The following is a 12,839-nucleotide window of genomic DNA, read 5'->3' on the forward strand; positions in this document are numbered from 1 at the left end:
TGGCCACATACATTGTGGAAGGATCTGTCCTGCAATATGAGAATGCAATTTCTCCTAAGTTACAAAGAAGTAAAAAGGAGCACATAGAATCTGTGTGGTTTGTTTCAAACAATGAGTAAGAGGCCAGAGAAAGGTCAGAGTTAAGAAATCTCTAGTGGTGCCCACTACAGTACACAAGACTGACCATTCCACTATATTTAAATGTATCTCTTAATTGCATTTTCCTTTCAAAAGATATAATTCGAAAGGATAGAGGGGGGAAAGATGTGAAACAAGATCTGATATGTTTTCTTGCTTTTGGGAGATGGGTGATAGTTTCATTACTTGTTTTGGAAAAAACTTATTCCTAAGCCTTTATGAAAGCAGATTCTTTTTTACCTAACTGCCATGCAGTTGGTGTTATAAATCATCAGAGATCTAGATGACTAATGTGTGGAGATTTATATCAGACTCCTACGAAAACAAAAAAAATGGAAGTGAATGCTTTGCTAAATATATATTAAAAATACTATTTCTGTGCTACTTTTCTACAATGTTATCACAGTTGCAAAGCATCATAACTTTAATATGCCACAAGGCCAAATACATTCCAAAACTTTCAAGAGCAATCTATCCACCTAAACACGCACACTTACACTTATAGAAATATATAGCTTTAGCAGTGAAAGTAGTTCAGCTCATGCCAGTGAAATTAAACTGACAGTTCCTCTAGTACATTTTTGCCTCAATATAGAATCTGTTTTACTTTCAGTGAGGCTTCATTTTGGTCCATAGCTCCATCTGCATGGAAAAGCTGACAAAAATAGTGTTGTATCCTAGAAGTTTTTAACTTTTCATTAAAAAGAGGTACAGAAATGCTCAGAATCAGGCAACAGTTCACTTTCCTCCACTTTCCTAACACAGTCTCCTCTCCCTAGTGCCATGATCATTCAATGGTTGTTCTAGTCTTCCAGAGACCTCTGGCAGCAAAGTACTCTTTGGAAGCACAACATGAGAGAAAGAGCTTTGGAACTCTGCTGCCACTGAGGAGAGACATGAGCTATTGACAGACAATATTCATGAGGACCTCTAGTCAAAGATTAAGGAACAGCCCTATCACAATTAGATTTCCTAGTAAGTAAATCAATTCTCTGTTGGTCTCTGTGATCATGTGGCTGGTCCCAAGCTAGGTCAGTGGTTTGAGAAGTAGTTACATGAACTTCTGACAAGAATTTGCAGAAGGGACTGGGAAGGAGGTAAGAGAAAAGGACCATCCTAAACAGGATTTCAGCAGCAGGGAAATTTACTGGTTTCTGTTGTAAGGGTGTGGTAAAGGATATTGTGTCTCCTTCCTCGAAAATCCAGGACTACACTATATGGAACACACTAGTGGATTAATGCATAAGAATCAGGGTATACATTTTCAGTATGCTGATTACACTGACTACCTAGACAGATATTCTCAGTCCTTCTTAACAAGATTTTCAGATAATATAATCTAACATGCATTAGCTATGCCAGCAATCAGTGCAAGCACAATGCAGGTTAGTGTTTTATACATGTGCAATGCATGCTGTTTTCTCCTATAAACAAGCACATGAGATCACCCAATCCATTTTTATAATTCCAGCAAATGTAGTATTATATATCCAAGGCAGGGTAAAGGGTACAAAAAGAAGAATACAGAAAAAGTAGCAAGGTAAATAGTATGACTGTGTCTAACCTCACCCAGAGCTACCTAACATTAGGAATACCCTTTGCTACCTCAGAGGATACTTTCTCACATTCCAAGATCTTTTGGACTAATCACTCAGTTCTAACAATGAAACTGTACACTATTCCAGGAAGGCTCATAAATGGAGGAAACCTAATTTGTATGAGAAAATTGCCTTGGACTAAAGAATTCTAACAGAATTTCAGAGAAAGCGAACATCTACCACACCAGTACGTAAGAAAAATGTATATTTATTTTAGAATTCCATCAGCGATTTTTCTCAGAAATGTTGAGCACAGACAGTGTCCAAGGAAAGTGAAGAGTAACTAGAAATATGAGAAGATGGCCTATTGAGACTGCATTTAATTTCAACCTATACTATCAACATCTATCATGCAGAGATGCAGAGGAAAGTTAATACTTTCTTCCTCTGTCTTGCCAAACCTAAGGCAGGAATTAGCAAAATAAATAAATAAGCAAAATCAAGTCCACAAATTGAGTTTTTTTATGAAGACAGGAATGCACATTTCTAGTCTGACATGCTTAGCAGCCATTCACAGCAAAAAAACCTATGTGTTCAGAGTAAGCTTTAGTGTCCTGTAAGCAGAGGTCATGTTGGATGTATCATCTTTGGCACCTCTACACTTAGTCCATTTCACACCTGAAAAGTAGTCTGGCATCTATTGCAAAATAGGTACAATCTGACCAACCATTGCAGAAATCCATATCAAAAGCCTAAACTGCATACAAGCTCAGAGACAATAATTTTGGTTGGTTTTGATTTAGATGTTGAACAGTTGGGTCAGCTTAAACAAATGGACTTGTTCAAGCTGGAGGCCCAGGTTGCTGAAAAGACAGTGTTTCAGAAGTACAAGACCTAAAGCTTGCAAACCTCTACACTGCAAAGAGAGCTCTGAAGGAGGTAGAAGCTTGGTCACATAAGTTTGTGGATCAGGTACTGAGTGAACAAGTAAATACACATGGCATTGATTCACCCACAGCACAGCTTTCAAAATTCATCTTCATAGAACATTTCAGATTTGACAAATTCACAGAATTCAAAGGACATTTTTCCAACCAAGCAGAAGTCTGAGGCACTGAGTCAGAGTACTGTCATAAAGCAGCAGATGACCCAAAAACTTCTTTGGTGTTCTGGTAACAATCTCAGCACAGAGGGAATGATGGACTGGAGAATGATACTCTTTGGGGTGTTTTGCTCATAGCAAGCTACACATATTTGCTGATGACAGGATTGGAAGCCTGGTTAGAGATGCCCAGGCTACATTCCTTCTACCTGCAGGTACAGGTAGAAGAATCATCTACTCTGCCTTTCTGAATTAGCAAAATATACAAAATATAATAAGGCACACTTCACTACAACAGTCTTCCTCAAAGACCCCAAGAGATAAAGAAAATACTTTCCCATTAATTTAAAAAATGGTAAATTATTTTCAGCATTAAAATTATACCCTTAATTTCTATTATGAATTTATGAGACCTCAGCTTCCATCTATTGTTTCTTCTTAGAATTTTATTTGGTATAATATAAAACATTTAAACACCTGTGTTTTTCCTCTTAAACTAGTCACATCAGTTCTTGAGCTTCTTAATGAATAGATTGATGCTGAAGTACTAATTTTTTCCTTTTTATTCAGCACTGAATATTCTTGTGGCTCTATTCATTCCAACAAAATTTTTAAAATGTGGACAAATTCAAATGAAACAGCATTCCAGTTTTCCCACTGACATTGGTAAAATCACTATTCTGTTTCTCTGGAATGTCATAATATTTTTTAACACTAGCAGTGTGGGAGCTCATGTGGAAATTCTTGCCTGTTGTGATCTCAAATTCTCTTCAGAGTTGGTTTTACAGATGAGTATCTCTCAGTCAGAATTTGTCCTTATATGTAACATTTTGCATCCAATATTACTCAGTATGCCTGTCTTATTTATCATGCTGCCTCACTTTGTCTCAAGGAAAAACTTCTCAATTCATGTGATTGAAATCACATCACTACGGCCAAAGACATTTAATTAACTGGCATTCTCTGCCAGCTCAGGATCAGCAATACAACAAAAAACTCCACCATACTTTAAAAACGGCAATAAATACCTGAAAACTTTACAAAACCTTTATATAATTAATGCTCTAAAGCAACCCCACTCAGACATCCTCACAGGCTGTGCTGGCTCTGAGTGCATCCCCACTCCTGGGAGTGCAGGCTCCCCTCCTTGCTCCCTCTGCCTCTCAAGACACGGGTTTCCAGCTCTGGCTGTTCCCATGCTCTCTGCCAATGGCCAGGCTGAGAGGAAAGCGCTCCCAGCTCATGCATGCTCTCACAAGGTGCACTCACTCCACCAGATGGGTGTTGGCTCCTCACAGTGCCTGGTCAGACCAAGCCAAAGGCTGCAATGAACCGGGTCAGTGTCTGGCAGCATCACAGAAGTGGTTTTGCTCTGTTTCTCTAGCCTGTCCAGCCCTACAGTTCTTTCAGACTATTATTCAAGCTTTGTATTGTGGCTTTTTTAAAAAATTATTTTTGATTATTGGAGGAGTGTTTGTGAGTTTTCCTGGTTAGGGGTTTGTTTTTTGTTTTGTTTTGTTCAATTCTCCTGCTTAGCATTATCAGTTTTGGGAAATATCCTCTCAGCTCAGTTAATCTTATTCACTCAGTTTATCCTCACATACCCACCCTAACAGATGCTCTTATCAAGGTCATTTTGCTAACTGTGGACTCTACTTATTAAGTGTAATGTTCTGTCAATTATTTGTCTAGAACATTGGCACAATTATTGCAAAAAGAGTTACAATATCTGTATAATCCATTAAAAATATTTCCTCACAATACTTACTTTTAAACACCTTACAAGTGCTTCTAGGCTAATTAAATATCCTGTTTTTTAAAGTTTGAGTGCACTTTATTTTCATGGTAACTTCTATCAGCCAGGGATCAATTTTTTTTCTTGATAGAAAATACTTCCCATAATACCATACTATGGACATTAAATTTTCCCTGCCTTAAATTTCTACCAGTTGAATCCTGTATTGCATTTTCAGTTACTTTGCCTAAAATTTATGTCAGGGGAAATGATGAATGGTTACCACGTCCATATAAGTTTCACTCGTATCATTAGAATGTTTTCTAGAAACATACTCTAGACAACTTTTTGAAAAAGTAAAACAACACAGTTGATTTAAAAATATTTGTCCCCTAATAAATATTCCCAAAAATAATTTCAATTGCTTTCTCTTTTCACAGTAAAATGTTTTATTAATAATTTTCCAGACACAGAAGAGAAATATTATTTGAATTATTCTGACAGTTACACATCACTACGGCCAATAGCTCTTCACAGGATGTGGCCAATAAAAACAACCAAAACTACAGCAATACTCCCTTATTTCTGGTGTGTTCTAAGACTATCACACAATCAAAACACTTCTCTCCTATGACATAAATTGTTTTCCTTTTATATCTGCCTTTTTAGTAGAGATTGTTATATGACATCCTCTTTTTCCCTACTAGGTACTAGTTTTGATATCATTTTGGTTTACTTGTTAAATTTTTACTTCCTTTTCCAAGACAGACTCAAAGTCAAATACGAACTCTTTTATGAATTGGGTTTTTCTATGGCAAAATAATACATTCCTAGAAACTGACCGGTTTATATTCACAGTCTTCTGCTTATATGTCCTTTCCAATCAATTTTTCTCATAATTTCCCTCAGGTTTAGAAGATAGGTATTTCTGAAGCAGCATCATTGACTGCTTTTTATCTTTGATTTGCCATAGGCAATCATCAACTTCATCTTTCTTTGCCACAAAAAAAAAATCTTATCTGGATGATATTTTAAATTGGATGCAATACCTTTTGTGATAGGAATTTATACTTCTTTGCAACTCTTAATGACATTCTACTACTACTGCATAACATTTTCATACATATCCTCAAACCTGAAGTTTTCCATTAAAAAATGCAATTATTTTTTCCACATGTTATGGAAAGTTACCTAAGGACTGAGGCATCCTCCACTAGGGTTTGATTCAGTAGTCTTTAACAGATACCTCCAGGCCTTTACTTAATGTATGTAACTCAATCTTCAGGGCCAGACCACTCAGGAAAATGCACATTACAGAAAGAGGAATATCAACATGAACATTCACTGAAGGTGAGGTTTTCTGACCTCTTTCTGGTTCAAAGGAGAAATCCATTATGGTTTTAATTCCCTGCACCATATACAGTCAAAATTCACACGGGCGTTAAATGCAATAAAACCCTTATTGAAGTAGTAGACTGTGCACTGCATATGAGCAACCTGAAAGGCTAATGGGGTCACCATCCTTCCCCTCTGGTAGCTGTGTCATCAACAACCTTAACAAAATGAGCCTTAGTTCTTTAAAGGATGTAACAAATAGAAAAGCTTCCCTCCAGAAAGATAATATATAACCACTTGTAGAAGGAGCTGCCTATCCAAACTGAGTAGGGGCAAAGAAAATCCTTGTAAAACCAAACAGCTAAGTAAAGAACCCTTAACACAGCATATATGCCCTTTGGCAAAGAAGCTCATGGAATTGAATATATTTATGAGCACTTCATTTGAAACTTGCATGTATTGAGGGAGGGAAAGGTATGATTCCTTAACCCACTTCTTTCTGTCCCTGTAAAGCCTCTTCCAGCTTTTAAAAGGAAAACTATAGCATTTTTGTTAAACTGATTATAACATGTCACAATATTCAGTTGTTGACATACATAATCAATACACAGAGATTACACTATCCTAAGGATTAAGAATTCAGACCTAAAATATGTAATTTTAAAAACAGCTGTTTTTTAAAAAATATGAGGTTTTGCTATGGCAGTGAGATTAATTCATCAATTATTCCATTACACACAGATGAAAAAGATGCACTAACACCTGGAATGACAGCAGGGATGGCAAAGGAAAATGGAACCTTTGGAAATTTTGAAGCTTGTAGCATATTAACTCCAAACGGTGTTTGCATCATCTTTTTATATCTATAAATATAAATAGTTATTCTATTATTTATCTCTGGAAATAAAGAAAAAAGAAAAAAAAACCTACAGAGGAAGATCAGTCCTGCTGAAGTAATTGTAAAATATCTGATTGAGATCAGTTGGTGCACAACTGGGTTTAGTTCTTGCAATGACAGAAGAAAAAGAAATGTAAATAGAATTAAACTGGTTGCATGGAAGGGTTGCTGCAAAACCAACTAGCTCATACACTTTACAATGCTAAATGGTGAATAAAAAATGGTCATTAGTGAACAAAAAAAAAAAATATTCTATTAATGAATTCCTGAAAAATAGAAATCTCACTTATATCAGTCCATGGAGAGACTGTCATCCTCTTCTCTTACATGAATAGTCCACTAATAGCTGTTTTTGGAGATTAACAAGAAAGGAAAATGATGAAGATCCAGTAAAATGAAACTTTCATCCTCTACTCCCTACCATAATAAGTTCCAATCAAGACAATGGAATCTGATGATCTTCAGTAATTTGATGAGTGGGCACAGTGCAGGAGAAGTGAGGTGAGTATCTCCCATCCCAGCCACAGATGGTCACTTTTTTCCATTGCAAAGATTCTGGGGTAAGTTCAAAGTACAGGAACAGAACTAGTGCCTGCTAAAGGTCTTAAGACAGTCTTCAGTTTAAGATTTGTCTAAGGTGTGATAATGAGCAGTGTGAGGAGCCCTGCACTGTCATGGCTCTTGCTGCACCCCCCACACTGATAACCAGCTCTCTGTGTGCTTGGCTTTATTTCCCATGGAACATGGCATGGGAGGGAAGAGATTATTGCCATGAAAGTGAAGAAAGGCTTGCAAGCAAAATCAAAATGTGCTGCAGACCTGAAGGACACTGATACTTCCTGGAACTTACTATCACTGTTTTTCAGCATCAGGTCACATCCTTTGGTCAGTCATTCTTATAAGTATGGTGAAATAGAAGCACCAACTCCTGGGCCTTCTAGAAGTCAGGTTATATTACACTGTCCATACAAATATGAAAGAAAATAATATCCATATTTCTGAGGATTATTTTAATGCACAGGACTGTATGAATCCCATAATCCCATAGCAGTCAAATATTCCTCAAACACAAAGAGCATTAATGAATGCTCTGAATTGCTGCTGGTTTGCAGAGAAAACATCATTTATTTAACTTATCTTGCTGTGAAACTTCTGAGTAAGCTTTATCTAATTGCAAGTGAAATCATTGTTGATGGAATCTTTCACTTTGTTTTGAGGATGGTTGGTTTCCTTTTTAATTCTGCTGGTTCCTGGTTATATTGCTCCCCCACAGTCCTGACATAACAAGTACAAGCTTGGCAGCAAAACTATGGTAGATTTTATTCAGTGGTCTGATGCTGCCTCTCTCCCTTTCACAAGCAGCAGAGGTAAATCTTGTCTTAGCACTGTGAAAACAGAATTTCAAGACTTATTACAGTGGTGTTAGTATTTAAATTTACACAAGCTATGGTATATACCTGAAATGCATTTTAATATACCCAAGGAATAGATTCAGTCCTGGAAAGTTCATTGCTGTTTCTAATTGTCAGCGACTGCTACACTTTGCTTGCCTGCAGCTATCCAATTAACATCTCACCACTACAGAAAATATTGTAATATGCTCGATGTCCTAACAACAACAAGTCTCACACTCCGCTTCTATCCAACAATTTCATTTAATTGGGTTTCCAACATATTAGTAAACATCAGTGAGGAGAATACAGGCACATCTGCCATCAGATAATGCAGCCTGCAAACACCTTTTCGTATTGCTGTGCGAAGTTCTGCTGTGGAGCTACTCCTGGTAGTTGAGAATATCGAAAGAGACAGAGAGAGAGAGAGGGAGGAGGAAGGAAAGCTCAACTCCAGAAGTGGAAAACATGTAACTTGTGCCCTGAGATATCGCTATGGCAACATTTAAACAATGAACAGAAAGCCCTGCAGGATTCTGCTCTCGCTTCCTTGGATACCAAATGTAAATCCTGATTCTCTTTTATTGTGTGCATGCACAAGCGTCTGATTTTTGCCTTTTTCACTAACAGATAGCAAAGCACCCAGGCCCCCTACCAGGAACTATGCATTAATTCACTTCCATGTACTGCAGCTTGTGAATATGCAACTAAAACACACCACTGCCATAATCATCTCCCCTCTTGTGTCCCCATTTCTACCCCTTAGGAGGAAAAAATGACCATGATAGTACAGCCAAATAACATGTACTTTTGTTTTTTTAATTCTGAATAAAACCATTAAATAAACCACTCTAAAATGTCACAAGCCAACTCCCAATGTCTTCTGCCATGACAGGAAGTAGAGGCAGGATCCTTTCCAAGGGCTGCTCCTTCTCCAAGCTGCTAGACTCAGGCATGCTGCAAGGCTGCCTTCCAGATTAGCATGGCTGCTGCTACTCCTAAATCCTTCTCATCTGGGTTATCCTGTGGGGGCTGAGGGAGGCTTGTGTTTCTTTATGATTTTCACAAAGCAGCTGAATAGGATGAAAGGCCCCTGAGAACAGCAACCCGAAATCCAGTCAGCTTCACTACTTTAGAAAATAGTTAGTAGTTGCCAAATGCATATCTTCAGAGTAATTTTCATCCCAGACTGAGAACAGCACTAATTCCAGCACCCTTCCCTCTGTCCTTGTTCCCCCAGTAGCCATCAGGAACAAAGCATATCTGCAAGCCAACACGAAGCCAAGACCGAGATGGAGCCTCTCTCCTCTCTGTGTCACGCTGCTGCTGTGCACAGTGTGCTCCTTCAGTGAATACACTGCAACTGGGATAGCCCAGCTTGGGAATTTTCACCAGCACCAAGCTCTCTCAAAATGTGCTAAAATCCTGCCCTGAGCCCCATCCAAAATCTTCCTGCCTCATATTGCAACAGCAAGAATCTTCATGCCAAATGGGAGACAGCTTTTTAGGTCACAGGCAAATAATTTTAAAGCCTATATATAGGAAGCCATAGCAACACCTCTGGAATCTCTTTGTTTTTCTCCAGTCCCACACAATTGCTTGTATTGGCTCACATCGCCAGCATTTTTTTCTTGGGTCTCACCTAATTTGAAAGCCCATTTTTCACTTGTCAGTGGTACCAGGCTGGGAGATATTGTGACACAATTTGCCACTCCAGCAAACTGAACCTGCTTCAATTCTAGATCAGTACAAATCATTCCTGACGTGAGAAAAGATACAGACCAGCCACCCCCTGGCATTAATAACTTACACTTTGCCTGAAGTTTGAGGTACGTGAGCTCTGACCTCCTGGAAAACAATTAGACCAAACAGAGCAGGACCTTCTAATACAGCTTTATCTTTCCTCCTGTACAAGCATTTAGTGCCTAAATATACACATAATGGTTCCCTGTACAGTGCCAAAAGCCCAGCTGCCTGGGGTTGCTACCAAAAATATCATCCATGGTTGATTTGAAGAGGAGAAAGCCCTCAGGACCAGCATATGCCACTGAATGACACACCTGTGCTCAGACACCTGTGAGGAAGCAGCAGAGACAGCCAGCTCCAGCCTCTGGTAGAGGAGATTTGTTGCTTCTCACTTAGCTGGGTGTTTGGATGAATGTTTTGGCTATTTATTTTATGATCAGCCCTTTGGGCTCTGGATAAGCCTCAACACAAATGCTGAGAAATGCTATACTCATTCCCCCTTTGATACTGAATGAGTTAAACTCTGGGTTGTTCTATGTGTCTTTTGGCTACTGTATTAAGTGAATGATTCACAGAAGTGTGAAACTGTTGCCTCTTTGGAAGCAGACACACATCCCTAGCTTTTTAATGTTGACGAGGTTTGCCTATTTCAGCCCAAACTGGTGACTAAATTTTCCCAGTGCTTCCTTATCATTTCAAGAAAATACTCCTGCTAGTTATTGTACAAAATGAATGGGGCACCTATGACAGCTTTTTATTGTCCAAAACTGGAGTTGCTCTATCAAAATTTCTGTTTATGTGTTCACTTGACAGCAATCCAGGAAAAAGCTTGGAGATGCCTTTTCCTTAGCCAGCTTTTTTTTTCCTTCAGTAATTACTGAGCAGCAGCTTAACATAAATTTAGCTTTTCTATTACTGCAACTGCTGATGTAAGTGTAGCCCACAACAGGGCACAGACTTATCATGATACATGAAGGAATGAACAAGAAAGAGTTTTGCACTTATTTTCAGATGCTGGCAAACTTATTACCCATTTAGTGTCCCACCAGGAAACATGGGTCCAGGGAAAAAAAAAAGAGGCTAAAGCACTTCACTCTAAAACAATAAAACAATTTAGCTATATTGAGAAGGATGAGAGTAACTGGAGCTGGAAGGAATAATTTTTGCTGTGCCTGCTTCCTTCTTTTTCTGAGCAGAACTGCACAAAGGGTCTGATTTGTTCGTGTGGCTGAACAAAAACTCCCAGAGATTTCCTTAGGAGCAGAATTGAACCCCAAATCTAAATCCTTTTCAAGTAGCCAGTGTTTAAGAGGCATGACCTCCAAACAGAAGCACATGGGACACATTTGAGAGGCAAAAGTTCTTATTTCCATTATGTCAAAAGATTTAGGACATTTACATGAAGTAACAGTAGGGATGTAAGCAAAGAAAGGGGGGAAAAGGAGCAGGCTAATAATGGTTTATGTATTTATCCAGGGAAATTGCAGCTCAGTTTTGAGTTATTTCCTGCAGGCAGCTTGTGAAGTGAGAAATGCTGCCAGAAATTAAAAGAGCTAAAATCTGGATCTACCAACACTTCTTTCTTTCCTGACTGCTCTTCCCTTCTCCAGAATATTGCTGCTAGAGAAAAGTAAAATGAATGGCAAAGATAGTTCTGCACCTTGCCTGTCAAAATAAAAAAAAAAAATAAAAAAAAAAGAAAAAAAAAAAAAGAAAAAACAAACCCACACCAACCCAAAAAAAAAAAAAAAAAAAATCCTATTCAATGGCTCGTTTAATTAGTTGTTTTCTCCCTCTCATTCTGCACCAGTTTTTGGCCTAATACCTTCAGCTGGAGCCTTACCATGTGAAGGCCAAGGTTGAAGAGGGCAGAAGTGAGGGAGGACAGAAGGGGAAGAAAAGGAAAACTCCCTTAGGCCTGAGCTATGCAGTCATGCAAGGAGAGGGGATGGAGGTAGCACTCTTCCCCACAGGAAAACATGGACCTCTATTTTAAACAACATGTTATCCTCCCTTTATTCCACACTCCCACAAGACATTTCTCCAGGAAGGGAGAGATATTTACTGGTCTGTTACACATCATTGCTAATTTGTGAACCCCACCATTTACAAGCCACTTTTTAATTATTTTCATTACCAGCATAATAAAAAAAAAAAAAAAAAAATCTCCTGACACCTCAGAATCCTCTCACTGCTTGTCAATCAAAGTAAATCTCTTTCAAGTGCCATGAAAGTCCAAGGGGACCCTGAAGGATTCACCACAAAAATCACAAATAATTTCCTCAGAGATCCAGAGGGCATGGGCCAGTACAGCAGCTCCCTAAAGTCCTCTTCAATAGAAGAATATCCTCTCTCTGCAGTTACTGTCTTTTCTTAGCAATGGAGGGAAAAACATGCCATTTCTCTTGGAGTTGCATCCTCAAAATCCATTAGAAGCCCCTGCCCCACACCCCCCCCACTCCCGCCAAAAGCCATCCTTCACCTCCCTGCTTGATTACAAAATGTTCCTTTTAATACACCATATTGATCTGCAATGTCAGACTGGATACCAGCATTCAGATTAGAGCCTTCAACTATTTTAAACACTTAGTAAATAAGTAAACCTCCTCTGTGCATCCAATTCCATGCAACTTGCATCCGTTTGTAGAGACTGGGCAATCAGGCAGCATCCCCCACTCACTGCAAGGGCTTTCTCAGAAGATTTCTTTGCTAGTGAACATTTACAAATGCTATGGAGACACACAGGCAGGTGTCTGCAACATCCTACCAAGGCTCGAGTTTTAGGAATTTGAGCCACTGTGAGAATTCAGTTCTATCCTGATTCCTTCCCTTCTCTCTTCCCAGCCGCCCCTCTCCAGCCGTTACCAAAATACAGCCAGGTTCTTTATTCAGGTGGGGGTAAAGACCTAAAAAAGAGGAATAAGGATGAAAGAAATGAGGCACATTTCCAAAAAAT

General features: G+C 38.7%; 1 protein-coding gene across 6 annotated transcripts in view; it reads right to left on the reverse strand.

Annotated features, from left to right (window-relative positions):
- Window positions 1-12,839, reverse strand: part of LRRC4C (leucine rich repeat containing 4C) — a 478,632-nt gene that overhangs the window by 74,631 nt on the left and 391,162 nt on the right. The window lies entirely within an intron of this gene.

This window comes from Oenanthe melanoleuca, chromosome 5, assembly GCF_029582105.1.
Source record: "Oenanthe melanoleuca isolate GR-GAL-2019-014 chromosome 5, OMel1.0, whole genome shotgun sequence".
NCBI lineage: Eukaryota > Metazoa > Chordata > Aves > Passeriformes > Muscicapidae > Oenanthe > Oenanthe melanoleuca.